This window comes from Pocillopora verrucosa, chromosome 10, assembly GCF_036669915.1.
Source record: "Pocillopora verrucosa isolate sample1 chromosome 10, ASM3666991v2, whole genome shotgun sequence".
Taxonomy (NCBI): domain Eukaryota; kingdom Metazoa; phylum Cnidaria; class Anthozoa; order Scleractinia; family Pocilloporidae; genus Pocillopora; species Pocillopora verrucosa.
In genome coordinates this window covers 17,153,093-17,174,597 of record NC_089321.1, presented here as the reverse complement: position 1 = coordinate 17,174,597, position 21,505 = coordinate 17,153,093, and the positions used below count along the sequence as shown (strand labels likewise).

At 37.9% G+C, this 21,505-nt stretch overlaps 4 pseudogenes; 2 read left to right on the top strand and 2 right to left on the bottom strand.

Annotated features, from left to right (window-relative positions):
- The first annotated feature begins 4,660 nt into the window (after window positions 1-4,660).
- LOC136283732 (uncharacterized) lies at window positions 4,661-7,546 on the top strand (annotated as a pseudogene).
- Window positions 7,547-10,186: 2,640 nt separating this feature from the next.
- Window positions 10,187-12,445, top strand: LOC131782658 (uncharacterized; annotated as a pseudogene).
- A 1,440-nt stretch (window positions 12,446-13,885) lies between these two features.
- LOC136283730 (uncharacterized) lies at window positions 13,886-17,466 on the bottom strand (annotated as a pseudogene).
- Window positions 17,467-20,190: 2,724 nt separating this feature from the next.
- LOC136283729 (uncharacterized) lies at window positions 20,191-21,260 on the bottom strand (annotated as a pseudogene).
- Window positions 21,261-21,505: the final 245 nt, after the last annotated feature.

Below are 21,505 nucleotides of genomic sequence, written 5' to 3'. Positions count from 1 at the left end.
TAGTGCAGATGTAGACAATGTAGCCTCTGTTACCTCACTCCAACCGAAGACTAGCAATTCTAGCAGCTGAATTAGTGTTTCAAACTATCGTGCTGAATAAATTACTCGCTCTCCATCTTGCTCATGGCTACTGGTGGAATCAATGAGGATGAAATGGACAAATCTTAGTTCATGGACATTGATGATTGCAGTTTGAGTGATGATAATGTTGAAAACAATTTAAATTTCTTCAGGTACAAGTGAGGGGTCAGAGAGCAATCTGGATGTGATTCATAACACAGCTGAAGAGGAAACAAGAAACATGGTCCATTTTGTCAGGATGCTGTATTAAGATTGATTGAAATTAAAGGTACTGTGTGATTTTAAATCGAAATGTTTGAAAACCATTTGAAGGGGGGGGGGACTCTCCATTGTGAAAACTACAAAATTGGCTATATCATTACCTTGGTGTCAAAGATAAGATGGTTTTCTTTTGTAGAGATGTACAGGACAGCACACTGGCAAGAAAGCAAACACCTGTTGCCTCCTAAGAGGTAAGTGGGGTGGGAACGGTAGAGAAGGGATTTTGGGATGGTATTCATTTTGCAAAACTCTCCTACTTATGGAAATCTGATAATTAGTGGACACTGCCAGTGAAATGCCTAAGAAGCATCTCTTGTCCCTTGATCCATTTCTTGATCAGTTAATGGCGGAAATTAAAGATGGATTCATCAATCATGGTAACTATGGCTGATTTCAACTTTCAAATTTGTAATGCAGCAGATACGATGTAAGCAGTCACTTGAACAATAATTAATGAATCTCTCTATATTCAGATGTTAATGACCTGATGTGAATTGCATTGATATTTAGAAATGTGTTCTAGTGTTGTCTCACTTGTGTATTTCTTTAACCTTGTTGCTTGCTGGGGTGAAGACATGTATATTTGGTATAATAAAGTCTTAGGGAGACTACTGACAGGACGCCTTTTTTATCACTTTAAAGGAGATGTAGGCCCCTTTTCTTTTCACTAAGAAACAGCTAATACAAAGGTAGTCTTCCCACTAAAGTTTCAGATTCTAAAATGCTTGCCAATCATGTGAAATCTTTGCCCAATATATGGCAATAATACTGCCATCTTGGATACAGTTAATGTACAAGTGACCTAACTGAGCTCATCTTGAGTTTGAACACTTTGCTCTCGTCTATTACTCTTAATCTTGGATTTTTTTTTTTGGATGCTTTTTCGCTACCATTTTATCACAATTAAAATAAGGTAATGTTGGTAAGAGGGAAGCGTACATTTTTGTCCTATTGATCATAAGATATGTATTAAAATTTGCTGATTAACCTCTCACCTTGCATGAGGTTTGATGTGAAATTTATTCCATGTAGCAGTCTAGAAATATCACAAAATTAGCCACAAATTGCAAGGAAGTAACTTAGTGCAGTCTTATTAGTTGTTTTTAAGTACTTACTGCACGTTTTTGTCCTTGTTAACATTTTTGATGAACAAATTTTTGTTTCTGAAAATATACATCTTCAAAGGAGAGAGTTGTAGTTAATGGAAATGGAAATTGTTTTAACCAAGCTGTTGCTCTTTAAAATGAAACAAGTGATGAGAAACAAGAGGAGATCAGTAGGTTGAGTTCCAATTTGTTTCAGAAAAAAATCCAAGGTTTTTGAGCTATCACTCACTATTTCAGCTACATAGACAGTCATGGTTTCTTCCACATCAAAATTTTCTACAGTGGTTTCTTGGGCTGATCCAACTGACTGATTGTGGTAGTTTATTGTAACTGCAAAATTCCTTCCAATGCTATACTTAGTAGCCAATGCATCCCATGGAATTGCCTTTAGGGGTCTTTTTGTATAATGTTTACATTTAATAGTAATGAGACATCAAATACTCTACTGAGAAAAAACACTTGATATCTTCAGAACTACATAAAGAAAAAACCCTAAAGGGATAAATTTATTTCTAATCTTACATATTTTCCCTGAAGTTCCTAAATAGGTTATGGAGAAAATTATTCCTTTTTCTTATGCAAAATTTATAGAGTATAAAAATTGTTAGGGTGAAAGATGCTGTTCAGTTATTTCCATTTCCTGTCCATGTATGAACGGTTGTTTTTAAATCTTGTTATAATATCCTACCTTGAAGGAAATAAAATACACCATGTCAACTTGCAATACCTCTTTCCTTTGGGAAGTTAACAAGGAGGGGCATGATTGATTGTTAATTCTTTTTGTCTTACATTTTTAGTCTTAAGTCACAAATGATTTATCATAGATCGTTGAAAACATTATGGAGAAGGCAATGTTGGATGAAATGGCTGTGGACAAGGATGAAGAGGCAGAGATGGAGGAAAATCTTGTTCATGAAGTGCTGGAGGCAGACACTGAAAAAAATTACCAATGTCAGCACAGAAACAGACCCTGTGGATAGAGCACCTGTGAAGACGTTTGTTGAAGTGGGGACACAAATGCAATTGAATTAACACCTGAGTGTCATCAGAAAAACGTGTCCCTCAGCTACAAACCAAAGCAGGATGTTAACTGAAAGAAGAGATAGTTGAATGTGAGGCCAACACTTTGGAGGTGAGTGATGAGTCTGGTGAGGAATGGTATGATGATATTGATGAAAAAAGCTCAGTATGCAGCTGTGATATCTCGGAAGACTCAGCTGAAGACTGGAACTCTGACAGTGATCATGATGATTCTTATGTTGAAGGTGCTGATTTCAGTCACCAGCCAAGTACAAACTGGCTTGCAGAGAACCAGAATTCCTGTAACAAAAGCAGGTCAATTGTTTTTGACAGCTGTTTAATGCTATTATTCCAACTTCGGAGGAGGTGTGGTGTTACAGTAAAGAATGTTTCTTAATGGTTGAGGGAGCTTTCTGCTACCACTGTGTGCACAGCTGGCCACATGGAGGGTTGGTTTTATCACCTTTTACACAAGGGGTGGCAGCAGGAAACCTCTGCAGTGGTGGAATCCTTTTCACTGGGAATCACTTTAAGAGAGTTGGTGACGCTATGAGCGCATGCAACATCAGATTCGTTATTACATTCAGAGGAAGTACCTTTGGCCAGTGATCAACAATCATTACCTTGCTCAGCAGAGGGAAGTACTTCAATCATTGAAATGACAGCCTCTGGTGCTTGCTAGTGACAGTTGATCTGAAAGCCTTGGTCACAATGCAAAGAATGGAAGTAACGACAGAAATACTTGTTGATTCCTCTCTTGTGCAGGTATAGTAGGTTGCCAGCTCCAATGCAATGGGGAAGGAAGGGCTTAAAAGGTGCCTTGAATTCTTGGAAACAAATGTTTAAGTGATCAAATTGCTAGCAACAGACAGGTATTTCACTTATACCCATGGCTATTACCTAAATAGTTAGGATATACTACTCTAGCATATAGTTTTCTTATAAGAAAGTGTCAGGAGCTGGTAAGGTGAGAAACAACTGAAGGTTCTTTGATTTAATTTATTGGGTATCAGTCTTATTCAGAAGGCTTCTATCGGTAAAATTATGTCAGGCTTTTTCCATATTCTGATTGGTTGTCTAGATATTAGTATCTAAAGTTGGAGTAGCTAAAAATATGTGAGGCTTGTTGTGTAAATGATGCCATGGAACAAATATTTCAAATATCAAAATTTCCTGACACATTTTTGTGTGATTATTTCTAGAATGTTTTGGCAAAATTGGTTAAATCTTTATACCCTATAAATTTACTCAAAGGGGTTGTAGTCCTCCAAAATTAAATGAGAGAGTTTAGCTCATGAAGGTTTGCAAACAACTTGTGCCACGCTTGGAGATTATCTTGCCTCGAGACTGCAAACCAATAGGATAATGGGATCTCTTGGCACCCATGACAATGGGTCAAGATTTCCTGGGAAAAGTAATCCATCACAGACATGTCTTTTTTTTTTTTAATCTGGATTGCTCAGGGGAGTGTTGAGGAGGAAGACACAACAAAAAGCAAAGCTGCCAAAGGCAAGTGCAAAGACAACTAATTGACACTCAGCTTTCAAAATTACTATTCAAGGCCATTGTTAATGTTTTGGTATCCAGGCCAGGGCGTGAAATTGCGCCTAATACAGGCGCCAATGCGACTAACTTTTTCACTTTGGCGACCAAATCCTGGAAATTAGTCGCGAAATTGGCGACTAGAATGTTTCATCTTAACCTTACCAAGAGATTATAGTGAATTAAAAAGATTTGCAAAGATAAATCCGTCGCAAACTTCCTCGTTAAGTTTGTTTCCAAAACGCAACAGATGCATCTCAATCGATAATTAGACGCTATCTTGGAATTAAGTGAGCTTTAACGTTGTATATCGTCCATCCTAGTGTCCATTTTGTAGCACGTTAAAGATCTTTTCCCAAACTTAATTTTGGAGGGTCTATCTAGAATGCTGACGGTTTAAAAGAAGGTTTTGTTTGTCTTTGAAAATGGCGACCAACTTTTTTTCACTTGGCTACCACTTTGAAGAATTTAGGAGCCAAGTGGCTATCAGAAAAAAAAATTAATTTCACGCCCTGAAGGCTGATACTTGTATAAAGTAAAGGAAACCTTGTTTTTAACATCATATATGGCAAATTTTGGTTTGACAGTGACTTCTTTGTTGGAAGTCTGGATGCCAGGGTGGAGCTCCACTGCAAATTTCCCTCTCCTAAATGGTTGATGCCATTCCTCAGAATGGGTTTCATTGGGAATGGTTGATGCCATTTCTCCGTATGGTCAATGTGTCAGAAAGGTCAATGCCAGGAAGGTAACTGATATTTCCAACTCTCTAACGACATTCGTGGCAATCAGAGTGTGAGCATGAAGCGCTCCATAAGATTTTATATGACTAGCTATCCCACAAACCATCCTGATTTTATCTCAAGGCAATTTCAGGGAATGGAGAAAAGTTCAAAGTGCACTTTCTGACCAAAGATATAACAAAAGAAAACCTGGGGCAATGGATCTCCAAATACAAAGTAATAAACAGTTTCTCGGTCAAGTTAAAGACAGAGAAGACACCAACGAGTGGCTATATGTAGCAACACAACACTGGCAACTGGAGCCCAAGTAAAGATCCACAGCAGAAATTACACTTGAGTCCATCTGCCAGAGTGAAAAACTCTAGTTGTCCCTTTCAGATGATAGTCAAAATAGACAACAAGTGATGTTGCTCTGTGGACATAGAGTGGGAACAAAGCAACTCGCTTGAAAACTCTTGAAGCTTCTAATTTCAATGAACTTTCTCCTGAGTGCACAGAAAGGGTTTTGAAGCTGTTTGAAAGTGGGCATGCACCAATAACTGCAAGGCAACAGTGCTTGAAAAAACTAAAAAAATAATGTCAAGATGAATTGGAATTTCACAGGAAAAAGGCCAGTTAGGCAGTTATGCCAAAGAGGAGGGAATGCCTCTTGTAATTGCTATTGTGTATACCAGGAAGTACAGCAGTCTGGTGAGTTGGTTTTGTTAATGCTACTTCTAATACAGAAGAGCACAATCTTAAAGTGTTTGTAATATGCACACACAGTGTATCTGGAGCACTATCACTTGGTATCTTGATCACCAGTGATGAGTAGGAGCGTTCACTTAAATAGGGCTTTGAAATGCTTTGGTCCTGATTACCAGAGCTAGCATTCAATGACTATAGTAGGAAACAAGGCCCCCAAGTCATCCTTACAGACAATTGTAAAGAGGAAAGAAATGCTCTGAAGGCTGTTTGGCCAACATCTAGTTTACTTCTTTGCATCTTCCAAATGCTCTAGAAACTTTGGAGATGACTTCACAAGGGTAAGAGCAGTATCAGCCAAGCAGATAGACCCTATATTCTCAACCTTTTCAAGAAGTCCTTATCTGCTGAGCGAAAACAAGATTTCAAGAACTGCTTCGGTGAATTTTTAAATGATGACCATTGCAAGAGATATCCAAATAAAGTCAGCTATTTGCAAAATCTATACAATAACAGATAAGCTTTTGCTCTATTCTTTATGATAGAGCTGCCTATTGGAGGGAATAACGCTAACAATTTTGCTGAGGCTCAGTTTTTGGTTCTCAGGGATCTAATTCTGTTGTACACCAAAGAGAACAATGTTGTTGGACTAATAGACAAGCTATCAATTGATCTAGAAGATCATTACATGAATAAGCTTCTCAGTATTGCTGATGTGAGTTATTATGGTGTATACAAACATTGGTTCATGGGGAAAGGAAAGGAAAGGATTAAAAAAGGTCTGTGTGCCTATCTCTCCACTGTAGAGAACTTTGGCAATAATATATTCAAAGTTGGAAGCTCTTCAAGCAGTCAAGGTCAGAGATGTTTTTTTTTTCTTGGCCATCACGGTAACAAATTGCTGTGATAGGACGAGGGGGTGTACGTGGGTGGGCAGTTAATTTTCAATCTTTGCCTGTGGTCTGATTTCTAATTTTCTTAATATGGGTAACAGTGTAGGGGGGGAAAGGGGACAGGGTTTCCAGGCTCCTTTTTTGCAGAGAAAATACAACTTGGGAACATAACATGCACAACTTATGGAAAAGTTCCTAACTATATGGGAACATTTGTCACATAGTGGCCCCCTCTACAAAATCCGGGCTATGTCCTTGCAGTTCATCAAGGCGTTTATGCTGCATTTCAGGGGTGTTGATTTGGCATAAGAAAGACCAAAATGCAAATAATATATTGACCAATTTCAGAGGGGTGGGGTACCTTTAGTAAATTCCCTCCATGGTAGGGTATTGACTTTTTTTGTGAGTAATATTAGACAATAAGAGAAAGCCTGTGCAAGCTCTTACTCTGCTGTTAGGAATATTTCTATCATTGTCTTAATGGGTCAACCAGAGCGAGGTTCATGTGACCTTCTTGCTATGGTTTCTTGTTTTTTACATCCATTTTTGATTAAAAAACATTACAGTTGTATTGAGATGTTTGATGGGGTGTCCCATTTGTTCTTTTTCAGTTATACAGTGAACATTACCTTTGGAATATGTAGCTGCATGGTTGGCAAAGACAGTAGCTCATGTAAACACCAGTATGTACTGTAAGTGACAAATGTTGGGTATTGCATCAATTTCATTCCAGTCTTCAGTGTTTGTCTGGACTTCAGTGTTTCAAGTGTGTATGTCGAAAGCAACAGAAACAATGAAATGCAAAGCCCACATATAAAGGTAAGTCATATCAGTTTATCCATGATCTTGCAATTGATTCCATTTTGCCAAAAGAGATATTAAGGTGCTCCCTCTTGTGAGGCTACACCCTCCACAAATATGGCATCTGTCTCGTAGGGAAGAGAAGACACCATTTTAAGGCTTGTGTCAAGATTTCATTGACTTTGCTGGGGTTTTAGTACAAGAGACAGCATGAAGAGATAGCGTGTTTGTTTCATTTTAAAGGGTAACGGACAGGAAATTTTTCTGCATGTTTCTTTGCCTTAATATATTCCCCGAAGGGTTAAAAATCCTAAATGGGCAATTAAACAATATATTGTGCAAAACTAAATTTTGTAACAAATTTTATTGACGCTTAATTGACAGCTATTTTAAAAACATTCTGATCCAGGTCATGTGATATGATACGTCAAACATGTGTAAGGTAGTGAAAAGGGTTATGTTAAGACCTTAAAGTAATAACTTGAGCACCACACGAAAGTGTTGTTTCTCATTTGCAACCGGAAAACGTGTTGAATTAAATGTATTACTGTCAGCTAAGTGAACAGTAAATTACTCTTGCTCATTTATCATAAATTAAACAGTCTGAGAGAGGAAACTACTAAAGCATATGTTATGAGACAGCCTAGCAATATAACACGCAGTGTCTTAGTTTAAAAAAATAAACCAAGTGACACAATCATTCTACAGAAATAACAAGCACGTGATGTTTCTCAAATTACGACCTGAACTTTTAAAAAAATTTATATTCTCACTCAAGTTACTTAAAACTGCTTCACTCTTAGTCACATTGACTTTTATAATATGAATGGAAACATCAGTCTTTCAAGAGGAGAATATGAAAACTAGGGAAGCGCTGTGTAGTGATGTTTTGTAACAAAACAAATACAGTCGGAGTTAGCCCTCACCAGTTTCCAGCTGATGAAATTGTGCAGTCACAGTGGACTGCATTTGTTTGCACGAAAAGAGACCCTAGTAGTTGGACATATGGTTCAGGTCACATTTGCAGCAATCATTTCTCAGTTGACAACTACAAAGAATTCTGTGCTATAGTAGCTGGATTCTCAATTTAAGCTAATATTAAAGAAGTTCACAGTTCCTTCTATTGAAGCATCTCCTACTCCTGGATGCTGCACAATGCATCTGGGTTATGCCTGCAGCTGTTCCACCGTAACAGCCTCTAAATTTTTTATTTTTCACTACATCTATATCTTGACAGCCGATGTTTTCTTCCTCCCTCCACACTGATTGGTAGTTTCCATACCGACACCTTGTAACAAATAAAAAGAAATACAAGACATTACAGTAGCAATTTTTGTTATGAGTTGAAAAGAAGAAATAGAGAACACAAGTTGTATGATTAGTTTCACCAAAATGAACAGTCATCTGCTCTGTAACAAGCATGAGTTAAAGTTTAGGCTAAAGTTTAGGCTATCAACCATAAACAAGGTACAAAGACCACAAAAGGGAGAAAGTAAGATAACAACAAGTAAATATTAATACCCCTGAGGAGGCTGACTGCAATAAATGTTTATAAGGTGCCAAATACTCAGCATACCATTGCAAATGAGATACCAAGTTAAACTTTAAACATGTCTTGTTAATAATATGCAAGGAGTGGTGATGAAGCCACAGTTTGGAAAGCTAGAGGTTTAGATTATGATATCAGAAGGCATGCTTCAACTGGGTGTTTCTTTATGGGAGAGAATAATGCACTCTGCGTACCAGAAAGCACTAGAAATCAGGATATATTTGTTGACAGTACTTTTGGTGGTGGTCTGGGTGATTAAGAAACCCTGTATACTGTGTGGTGTGATGCCTATTAACTCTTTGTTGCATTGAGTAGCAAAACAAGCTAGTTGGCCACTACAAGGTAGTTTAACTTGGAGTGGAAATTCTTAAAAACTCTGTCAAACTTACCGAATAGTTAATTTGACTGTCTTACTAAAGCCAATCTAGTCAACAAATGGCAGTCAATCAAAGTTAAATATTGTAGAAACTTCCACTGATCATTCATCTTGTCTAATCAAATACCAGTGTGAACTTGTATACCTTAGTATGAGGGTTGCCTCTGATGCTGTCACTGGTAAACTATTGTAAATTTCTTGGTGACTGTGCTCTGTTAATCCAGATAGTTCATTTGTTTATGTTTTGTCGAAGCAGATTTCTGTCTTCACTAACGCAATTGTTCAATTTCGTATTGGTGTGATATCTTCGTATCCGAATGTCAACTGAAAGTGGTCCAGCACTGTTAACTATTTGGTAGCTGTGTTCTGTTATCACAGTGATTGTCTAAGTTATCCATTGTTGGTCTGAACATTGTGAGAATGTCTATTAATTGTCCAATAAAATATCATTGTGGGTATATCTTTGCAGTTGGATGTTGATTGACATAGGAATATTGTTGGTGTTAATACTTATGATATTACACTGATCTCCCAATATAGCTTCCAATAAGTCATGAAACTCAACTTAAGCCTTGGCCCTTAAAGTTTTCAAGGATAGAATTTTGAGGGACTCAACTTACTTTAAAGTGGTACTTTAGAGTCAAGAGACTGAAGGGTTCATTAACTTGCAGAGTGCATAGGCAAGTGGGGTTTTTGTTGTTTTTTTCTGATTTGTTGCTTGATGCCATCGTTTCTAAAGCAAAAAAATGACATGAAGTCAGAAAGTAAATATTAAAAAAGTATGAAAATGGATGACATTTTACATGTAGTTGGGTGGGGGAGAAGGCCACATGTACTTACCTGGGTTATGTGATGTGCTACTGGATGCCATAGTTTCTTAAATTAGGTAGAAACAATCGATAACTTCAATAATAAACAATAACTTCATACTCATTTAGAGAACATTACGTGTGCTTACATTCAAGTTGTACCAGATCATATTAAATGTGTCAACATGTGACCATCCCTAATGTATTATGCAAATTGTATACCAAATGAATGGTAATGATATGGCAAGCCGTTACTGCTAAAAGCCATTCGAGTTTTAAATCTTGGTCCAACCGCTTCCAGCATTGGAAAAATGCAAATCTTAAATGACGAGCTTTAAAGACGTATGGGTGAATGTAATAAAGTGATGGTTGAGTTTTTTTTGGGAAGCTCAAGTTCTCGCTAGCGAATTTTCAATTTCTCACTAGTGAGTTTTTCATTTCTCGCTAGGGAGTTTCCAATTTCTCACTTGCGAGTTTTCAGAAAAGAGAGCGGGAAAACAGCCAGCTAAATCCACCTCAGACGAACGTTAGAACCATGATGAGCAACGAATGAATAGTTTCTGTCGAATGTGAAGTGTCGCCAATTTTTAGGTGAAGCTCAGCACAACCCTCTCCCGGCATTTATTCTTGTCATGTTGGCTTTACTGGCACTGGTAGCAATGTCATCACTACTAGCACTTCTATACCTGCTCATCAAGGACCAAGTATCACTACATTCTACATTAACTCCGCGCTTCAGGCTATCGTATAATTTCAATAATTCAAGGGCTGGTCAAAACACTTGCAAGAAAGGCAAACAAAAAGTGATAAAGCACTGAATGGTCCGTTCTTTAAGGACATGATTTTACTTGGAGGACCAGACCATGAGAAAGTTTCCGGCAAGGAGCACGGTTATGGCTTATGCAAAATGGCCATGTTGTTGCAGCTGCTACTTTTTTAAAGGAGTGGGATGAGACAGCTTTGCATGAATTTTTTTATTCGTTATTTTCCTGCAAGCTGTGAGTGGTTGACAATGGTTAGGTAGTGATGTCGGTTCATTGTCATTTAATGGCTCCTTTCCTAGCTCCGGGCCAGACTTTATCCGGCTTTCTGCTCCAAAAGGTCTTTAAAGACAAGCCCATTTGCGTTCGACCTGTGCGAGAGATTCTTCCTATGGAACCATTGTTCAAGAAATCAAAGGATGCCAGCGAGGTAAGGGCAGCTGAACATAAATGGTAGTTTGTTACTTTCAATGTCTGCTATTGAGTTCCAAGTTAACAACCCAATTTCAATGCTATAACCATGGGTGTTATGGAGTGTGCTCATGTAAGTAATATATTAGATACATCCCTGTCGAAGCTGATTTGGTGTGATATAGTGTGTAGAGTTGGGACACTGTGGTCTCTACCAAGGTCTATACTTTGTGCTCTGACCTAAAATTGGATAAATTGGATATTTGACAAAACCAACTAGTTCTGCAGGTACTTTTCTGATCCTGTTATTAAAGCATGAGTTCAGAAAATAACATTGTTAGATTCGCTTGAGATAACCTGTGCTCTAGGGAGAAGGATACTCCCATTTTTCAGACGGTATGGATGTGGTTTTTGAGGTGCTCTACCCTTAAATAGGGTATCCATTTTGCCCCTTCCGGCATTGTGTTCTTAGGGTGATCCTTAGATAAGGTATGTAAATTGTAAAAACTAACAGAGCAATGGTTAAACATCCGAATAAACATAAAAAGAAATGGCCTGATAAAGCGAAACGTCCTGTTATAGTATTAGCAAAGTAATTTTACACGGATTTTAGACCTGTTTCTACCATTCTCAGTTTTTGTTTTGCCCCTGTATAGGGTGTCATTTTTGGAGGTTGGACCCTAAAAAGGTATCAGTGTTTGTCTCCTTTGTCCTTAAATAGGGTCAGGGTTTAAGAGCCTTTGCGGCATACCCCTATTTGAATATTCTATGAGTCTAAAAATAATTGTAAGGTAGCTCCTCCGATAGGCCTGGCTTCAGATAACATAAAAGAACAATTGGAACAACTTATTGGGACAACTGTGATGTATTCCAGGATTTCATTTTATTCTGGGCTCAGAAGAGGTATTTGATGGTGTAATGATAAAGGGTCCCTTTTGTTTTTCCCAACTGACAAATTATCACCAGAATTACAACAAGAAGGTGAACAGTTAAATACACCCTCAGATGTAAGAGAGGTCCTGTCACCATTCCTAGATCATATCACATTAGTCCCAAAAGGTGAAGATGGTCTAAGACAGTCGGATTCAAGTGAAGGTCAAGCAGCTTCCACTCGCTGGAGTCAGAATTGCAGAGGGCAGTTTATTCTTGTATTGATTACTGCTTAAAGGAAAGTATTGGAAACCCTGTGGAGATTTTAAGGTGTGCACAGCGTTTCCTACTCTGTGGTCGACCTCTGGATGTCACAGACCCCTCTGCACCATTAAATGGGGAAACAAATTTCATCCTTGTTAAAAGACGAAATGTCTTTCAGAGTGCCAAGGAGGAATTTCAGTCTGTCTCTGTAGTCACAAATCCTGGTGTTACATTGGAGGTGGGGAAGGTTTATGGGGAAGGTGCTGTTGATGCATAATTTCTAAACAATGTTTATTTTTCAGTGTTCAGTCCATAGAAATTGTCACTGTCAGGTACAAAGAACGGTGTTTCTAAGAAAATGTTAACATCAGCACTTGGATAATTCAACTCTTTACAAACATCTTCCACATGGCATCAAGCAAAACAGATTTCCAAACTTATCTGAGATGCTTAAGCTGCCCATCTGTTCTCAAATGATGCATTTCCTCCTGAATATCAGAACTGACAGCAATTTTGTTTTCACAAAGGTTAGTGATATAAAGACCTTCCATAGAGGTCACTTTACTGAATCCAACATAATGTACATGTGGTTTTGACTTCCTAGTGTCAATCTTAACGACAATTATAGTTTCTGTATCACCTTGTGATCTATAAATAGTGTTAGCAGCAGCAGGTCTCAGTGGAAACTGTTTTCTCACCACTTGAATGGTTCTTTTCCGACCTATAGCAAACGTTGTGGTAACAGGTTTGATAGGTGTCCATGTAGATTGAATACCTTGTATGAATGAATGAATGCTGTTTTAAAAATTCTTTAAATCAGGATTCTCTCTATCACTTTGTTCTAATGTATTCCAAAGATGGGACCCAAAGTGTCCTAGAGAATGTTTTCCATAATGTACTGTGTGAAAACGTGGAATATTGAATTCAGCATTCCTTAGATTATATTGTTTCGGGGCATAAGTCCGTTGTTACTTTATTGATTCAACTTGATATTGATTAGCGCGATAGAATGTGAACTTCCATTTTGGACCTTACATTCAGGAGCACCAGGGTCAGACACTGAGTTATGGTTGCTTGCATTTCTGCTGTGGAAAAGGACTCGGGCAATTGTGCTGTTCTCCAGGGTCGTCTATCACTGTCCAATTGATGATTTCTGCAAAATGTTCCTTTGTTCCAATATTTACAACCAACATGTTTCCACTGTACCAGATCAATCAGTCTCCAGGAAAATGGACTTATATTTGTAGCAGGGTGGAAGGCTTGAACCTTGGACCACCACCTTAACCACTCGACTACACTGCCTCGCTTGGGTATCCCTAAATATGCCCTTCATCTTGTATAGAAAATGATTCTGCAGGAAAGAGACTTAGAGGAATGGTCTTTTTGGGCTGGAGTTGAAATATTAGTGAAGGCTCGGTGAAAGTAAAAAAAATTGTACCAAGTTTTGTATAACATAAGTTAATGCTGCTTCTCTTGAAGTTGCATTAGAAATAAAAATCTTCGAATCAATAATTATTTGAAAATTAACGTTAAGAAACAGCGAGGTTTTGACCTTATAATCAATTATAAAATTGCTAATAAAATACTGATTAGACCTAAAAAAAAATTATAATTTATGTAAAAACAATATGGGAAATTGTGGCTAGAATGACTATAATTTGCTAACGCGAAAGAAACTGTTAAAAGTGAATCAATTAGGTAAATACTTTGGCATGAATCAAATCACTCTGTTTAGTTTTGCTTTAAGTTCACACACAAAGAACATTTTAAAGATCAAACAGTGCAGTTTACTGCTAGGATTTCGATTGTTTTATCTACTGGTACGGTTTTGAAGTGGAACGAAACATTGTATGACACTAAAATGTGCTAATGGCCGATCTTCATCTGATGGAGATCATCAGCAAACAAGAAGGTGACAGTGACGGTTTGTTCGTTGACAGACAAAGGTTTTAATTTATTATCAAGCCACTTAGAAGCTTGTAGTTGTAGGTTCCCGTAGCCGACAGCATCGGACAGACCACTATTTTCTTGTTGTGGGTTTCTGGTAAACCACAAAGGTATTAAAGCCACAAACCTTTTTGGATCAGTGGAATAATTCTTTGCATGATGGAAAACAGTTCCTTCTCCTTTTTAAGCAGCGGGTGTTAGTGCTTCGGAGGCCTGCCTGTTGTTCTTGGTCTTTTGAGGCTGGTTACTGTGCCATGAAGTTTTGTACACATTTATTAGGTGGACTACAGTCAGTGGGAGTGCTTCATGAACTTCCGTTCATGACATGCCCATCATCTGCAATGCTTTAGTGACATTTAAAAACATTGGTTTTTCAGTAGACATGTAGTACCTTGGAGAACAATTGTACACTATAATGTGCTAATTGCCGATCTTCATCGTATGGAGATCATTGGCAAACAAGATGACACTGACAGTGTGGTTGGTGATAGACAAAGGTTTTAACTTACTATCAAGCCACTTAGCAAGCTTGTAGTTGTAGGTTCCTGTTGCCAACAGGATTGGACAGACTGCTAGTTTCTTCTTGTGGGTCTTTGGTAATCCATAAAGGTGTGCGAGCCACGAACCTTTTTGGATCAGTGAGTTGACTATGGGTTTTAGTAGAATTCTCTGCATGATAGAGAATAGTCCCTTCTCCTTTTTAAGCAGTAGTTGTTAGTGTTTTGGAGGCCTGCCTGTTCTTGGTCTTTCGATGCTGATGGGTTTACTGTACATCGAGGTTTTGTACTCATTTCTTAGGTGGACAACAGTCAATGGGAGTGCTTCATGAACTTCCATTCATGACATGCCTATCATCTACAATGTTTTGGTGACATTTAAAAACATTGATATTTCAGTTGACATGTAGCACCTTGGAGAACATATGTACTGGTTAAAATGCTGGTCTGTATTTCAATCGTTATTACAAATAAACAAAAATAATGAAGATAGTAAAGGTTTCAAATGTTGACTTTTAAAAATAAAAACAAGCCAAGTGTTAGTAAAGACATTTGCAATCGATTTTGCAGGTGAATTTAACAATTTCAGAGACAGTGTTCTGGTTAGGCATTCTGAGAGGTGTTTGAGCCGTTTTTCAACAGCATCTCTGCCGGTATCTCGGCAGGAACGGCTTCCATCGAGTTGGATAGAGACTTGTGGAACGATAAGGTCTTCAACGGGGGTTGGCACTGCTGGTGGTGATTGTTGGGAGTTTCTTATATGTCTTTTCACTACGTACATCATCTCCTGGCTGGCACAATTGTTGGCGTTCTAACAGTGTGGTGTTGATGCTCAGATACATCTTTTGTTAAAAGAAATACATCTGCTATAAAATAAATTACAAAGAGGTAAAATAAGTATACCTATGTAGTAATATAAAGTAAAAAGTACACCGAACAGAAAGGTTATCTTAGAGCTTTTACATCAAATACGTCATTTTAGATAACTGATTAAAATCAGTACAGTTCCTTACAAATTGCAAAATAACAAATATAATCAAGATAGTAAAGCCTTCAAATGTTGACTAATGAGAAGAAAAATAAGCGAAGTGTTATAGCACAAAAATGCTTACAATTACTTAGAAGTGGCAAATGGACTCCTGCCATTTGCGGTAACGCTCGGTGCGAGTGTTAAACTTCAAAACATAACGGTCAAGCCATACCTTTGAAAGAGCTTGTTAAAACTGGCTTGTTCAGCTCGCATTTCTTTTCTTTGATCATATCTGTAACACTGGCTGTCTGGTTGAATTCTTGAGACAAAAATGAGCTGCGTCTCTTTGGACTTTTTCTAGCGAGGAAACAATTTTTTTGATGCAGATCTCAGGAAGCACTTGCATACTTTAGGTTAGTTCAAACAATAGTAGCATATGCCGTTTCTGTTACTTTCCTAGGGCAGTTCGAGAGGTTTCGTCTAAGCAAGCCTATGGTTTAATTTGCTTTACTTGAGATTAATGAGATATGTTACAACCATTTAGATTCACTGTTCACAGTGATTTTTAGGTATGATATTAATTCAACTTGATAATGATCATACTGATGGAATGTATACTTCCGTTTTAGACCTTACATTCGGGAGCACCAGGGTCAGACATTGAGTTATGGCTGCTTGTGTTTCTGCTGTGGAAAAGGATTCAAAGGTAATGGTGCTGTTCTCCAGGGTCGTCTATGATTTGATGATTTCTGCAAAATTTTCCTTTGTTTTATGCACTATTCACAACCAACATGTGTCCATTGTATCAGATCAAGCAGTCTCCTTGAAAATGGACTTGTATATTTGTAATAGGGTAGAAGACTTGAAGCGAGGACCACCACCTTAACCACTCAGCTACACTGCCTCCTTTAGATATCCCCTCGTATGCCTTCATCTTGTATGGAAAGTGAATCTACAGGACAGCGACTCAGAGGAATAGTCTTTTTTGGGTTGGAGGTGAAATATAAGTAAAGGCTCGGTGAAAGTAAAACAATCGTGGCGAATTTTGTATGATTACTCTGAAATTTTTTTTCAAAATCTTGAAATTTCTTTTGATGGTCTTGGGATCCTTTCCATGCTTGTCCGCTACAGCATTTTGGATCGTGGATCGCTTGTGTTCCTTCACACGTTGATGTAAATGTCTGCTCGTGAAGCGGACATAGTCTGCTTCGCACACACCATACTTATAATAATAAATAACATGTTGTTTATAAGCAGTTAGAGGTTTGTGTTCTTTCAGCTTGAATTGCCATTGAGCTTCTCACATATGTAAACAGGCTGGATATCGACATCAATCTTTTGGCTGAGATCACTGAGTTGGTGTCTTACCGCATTAGCTGATGTCTGGGCTATGAATGGTAAGACAATTCTGATAGGAGCATCATGTTCATCGCATACTTGTTGTTTAATACAAACATCCTTGGTGACTTTCATTTCAATGAAATGTCAGATGGTATTCTCTAGGAGAGTTTCAGGATACTGCAGGCAAGCAAAAACTGTTCTTAGACATTCACATTGATGGGAAAACGTCCAGTTCGAGGAAAGTTTAAACATACGATTTAACATCATGTTAAGCAGAGAATGTGTGTACTTTTCGTGAACATAGCTTTTGTAATGCGGTTAAAGTCCAGTATCACTTGGTTTCAAATACACCTTCGTGTGTAGTTAAGGACTATTTCTAATCGTCACTCCACTAAAGGGAAGTTTGCGATTGTTCTTAAGTTCCATTGCAAAACTGAGTGAAGGGTAGATTTCATTCAGTTTTGGCAAGAAAACAGAGGCAGATGAAACATTGGGCATTTTGCTGAGGGTATCTTTGACATAGGGCTTATAGAAAGCAGGCATCTTGTTTTGGTTTTCGGATTTCTCTTCAATATGGCACATAAATGCATTTGCTATTAGTGGTCCTTGGGGAGAGCCTATGGCAACCCCAACCACTTGCTTGTCCAAATTCCTTTGAATTGGAAAAGTTGGTTTTTTGTAGCAACTTCTATTAAACTGATTGTCTCTGAATGGTTTATCTGCTAGTGTTTCGATTGTTTCATCTACTGGTACGTTTTTGAAGAGGGAAAAAACATTGTACGACACTAAAATGTGCTAATTGCCGATCTTTATCTTTATCTTAGTCATCGGCAAACAAGAAGATGACACTGACGGTTTGTTCGTTGACAGACAAAGGTTTTAAGTTATTATCAAGCCACTTAGGAAGCTTGTAGTTGTAGGTTCCTGTCACCGACAGCATCGGACAGATCACTAGTTTCTTCTCGTGGGTCTTTGGTAAACCAGAAAGGTGTGAAAGCACAAATCTTTTGGATCAGTGGAATAATTCTTTGTATGATGGAGAACAGTTCCTTTTCCTTTTTAAGCAGCGGGTGGTAGTGGCTGGCTGTTGTTGTGCCTGCCTGTTGTTCTTGGTCTTTCGAGACTGATGGGGTCACTGTACAATGAAGTTTTGTACACATTTATTAAGTGGACTACAGTCAGTGGGAGTGCTTCATGAACTTCTATTCATGACATGCCCAGTAGACATGTAGTACCTTGGAGAATATATGTACTGGTTAAAATGCTGGTCTGTATTTTAATGGTCATTGCAAATGAACAAAAATAATGAAGATAGTAAAGCTTTCAAATGTTGACTTTTAAAAATAAAAATAAGCCAAGTGTTAGTAAAGACATTTGCAATCGATTTTTCAGGTGAAATTTAACAATTTCCAAGAGATAGTGTTCTGGTTAGGCATTCTGAGAGGTGTTTGAGCAGTTTTTCAACAGCATCTCTGCTGGTATCTCGGAAGGAACTGCTTCCATCAGGTGGAATAGAGACTTTTGGTACGAGAAGGTCTTCTACAGGGGGTGGCACTGCTGGTGGTGATTGTTGGGAGTTTCTTAGATGCCTTTTCACTACTCACATCAATTGAATGCATCATCTCCTGGCTGGTACAATTGTTGGCATTCTAACAGTGTGGTGTTGTTGATGCTCAGATACATCTTTTGTTAATCAAGATAGTAAGGATTTCAAATGTTGACTAATGAAAAGAAAAATAAGCCAAGTGTTGTTAAAGACATTTGCAATCAATTTTTCACATTGGACATTTTGAGAGATGTTTCGACTGTTTTTCACCAGCATCTCTGCTGGTATCTCTGGAGGAACCACTTCCATTGGTCTTGCACAGGGGATAGCATTGCTGGTGGTGATTGTTGGGAGTTTGTTAGATGCCTTTTCACTACCCACATCATATAAATGCACATGTCCTTTCACTGTGCCTTTCAACCATCTCCTGGCTGTGACATTTGCTGGCCTTCAAACTGTGGGTTATTGTCAATGCTCTGATACTTCTCTTGTAAAAAGAAATACATCTACTAAAGAAAAAATACAAGTACTGTAAGGTAAAAATATAAAAGGAAAAATAAGTATATATATTAAACAATTTAAAGTAAACTGTATAAAGCTGAAGGGTTATCTTAGACCTTTTAAGTCAAATGCTCAAAAGTCATTTTAGAGAAGCAATTATCAAAGTAAAGCTCTTAACAGCTTGATCTTGATGAATGTGTAATACCGGTGGGATTTCAAGCTACAGAGCTGTACTGGTCCTCAGAGTTCGATTGTGTTTAAATTGCTTCGGTTGCAAGTAACTTATCCATTTATGAGAAAAAATTGCCTTGTGAACTGACTTTAACAACTGCTAATTATTAAATTCTATAACGGATAACCAGTAGGGTTGCTGGCTATTCTTGAAAGAGATTTTCATACCATCCGACCCCCTGCATATAACGGTGTTAGCTCAAGTAAAAGGTAATTGCAAGTACGTTTTTATGCAGCGGTATTCCGAAACTCTTTAGGTATATTGCTCTTTCGTCGAGTGTCCCTTGTTCCTGGCTCATGTTATTATTATCGCCTGTTATACAAATGTCTTGTTATTTCCAATCTTGTAATTAGTCATTGTGTTCTTGAAGTAATATGTTCGTAATACTTTATTTAGAAACCACTGGCAATGTCAGGAAATTGAATTCCTCTTAAATTTATTGTTGGAGTGTTAGTTACACTGTGCTTTGATTGGCTACTGGAGCAGGCAAGATGGGGTCATTTGGTCTCATGTTTAGTTGATGCTAATGCATCGAGCGTGCTAAAAGGTCTAAATAGCCTGGGATTAGGGTTTCTCTTATTCTTTGCTCCTTGCTGCTTGAAAAGAACAGCTGAACACAGATTCCATGTCTTAGGGTAATAGGGTAGTAAAAAGTTCAGCATGCTTTGAATGAAAAAGTTTCATGCATATAGAAATAACAAATTATTAAATTAATAAGCCTGATAAACATGCACTTTATTTTCTAACACTAACAGGTTACAATTTATAAATTTCAATGTGTGCAAGTGGAAAAAAACAGATTGTTAACAGATAAGATAATTATGGTGCCGTCAAACTAATGGTAAAAACTGAGAATGACACGTTAATTTAGTATTATCAAATGAGTTGATAATTCAGAGTAATGGAAGGAACTGAGGATTGTGTGTGTTTATATGCAGAAAATGGTGCTACGCTATTGGTAGGAATATGATGAGAAAAGAAGAATAAATTAGTTAAATAGAAAGTGCTCGTTGATACCTTAGGGACCAAGAGTGCTTATTTAGAAGATAAATCTTTGTTATAGAGTTTTGTGGCTTTCCGAACTTCCTAGATGTAGGGAATGGCTGGAAACTGCTATATGCTGCTTAGAATTGTTAGGGAGATTAATGTGTTTAGTGACTGGTTTGGATGCATCCTTATCATTTCTTACTGCGTTGCAAAGTTGTCTTGGAATTGCCCACTTAGTCGTCTTCCTGTTTCACCAATGTACACCTTTTTGCAATTGGTGCAAGTTTAGCAGTAGATGACATTCGCGGGGGTGCACGTGAAGTGATCAGTGATTTTTCAAGGATCTCTTGGATCCTGACATCTTCTTTACAGTGTGAATGAAAGATAAAGTTTTGTATTGTGAGTGAGTGCATTTGAAAGTTCCTGGTTGGTCATTGGTTTGAAATGAACTTCTGACCTTGAAAGATGGCGAAAAGCAACTATGTGACTCAGTAGGTTTGCGGTAAACAGTCGCGCCTAGACCGTTGCCCTCAAGTGAAATTTTGAGGTCTAGGAAAGCCAAAGGAGTGTGGAAATTTCATAGCTGGGTGAGAGGAATTGAACAGCAGTTACAAAGGAAGGGAGCTCCTCTCTGATAGAGGAGGTTGTACCGATGCAGTTGTTATTGTAGCAACTGTAGAGTTCAGGTTTGGAGCTGATATATTGAGTAAAAAATTGCTGTTTGATAAAACATACGCAGAGACTGGTGTAGCTGGCTCCCATTTTGGTACCCATGGCTACACCGTTTGTTTGTTTGTAGTAGTTGACATCAAATGAAGAGTAATTGAGTGTTACTACTAGTTTGGCTAAACAGAGTTTTGTTTTAGAGCAAGGTTCCTTAACAGTGCATTGATTGAAAAAATGTTTGAGGGCCTGGAGACCTTCGTCATTGGGAATGACATTATTAAGAGATGTAATATCCATAGGGAAAAGAAGTTTGTTTTGGTTAAAATAATTAAAGTTGCAAATAATGTCAAGAGCATGTTGGCTGTCCTTAATGTATGATGGTAAAGTCTTGATGAATGGTGCCAAATAAGTTCAGTTGGAGAACTACAGGCAGAGACGATGGGTCGACCAGTGTTGTTAAAGAGTAAATACACGAAGTTCAAGGAGTGGTGATGGGGAGATTTTTTGCAGTGGCCGATAGCTCTTTTTAGTTTTAAGTTTCCTAATTGTGTTTTTAGCAATTTTTTTGGTTTAACAAAGTGTGATCTCAGTCAACCTTTGCTTGAAAGGAGGTGTTAGAAAGTTGTTGCAAAGCTTCCTCTTCAGTTACT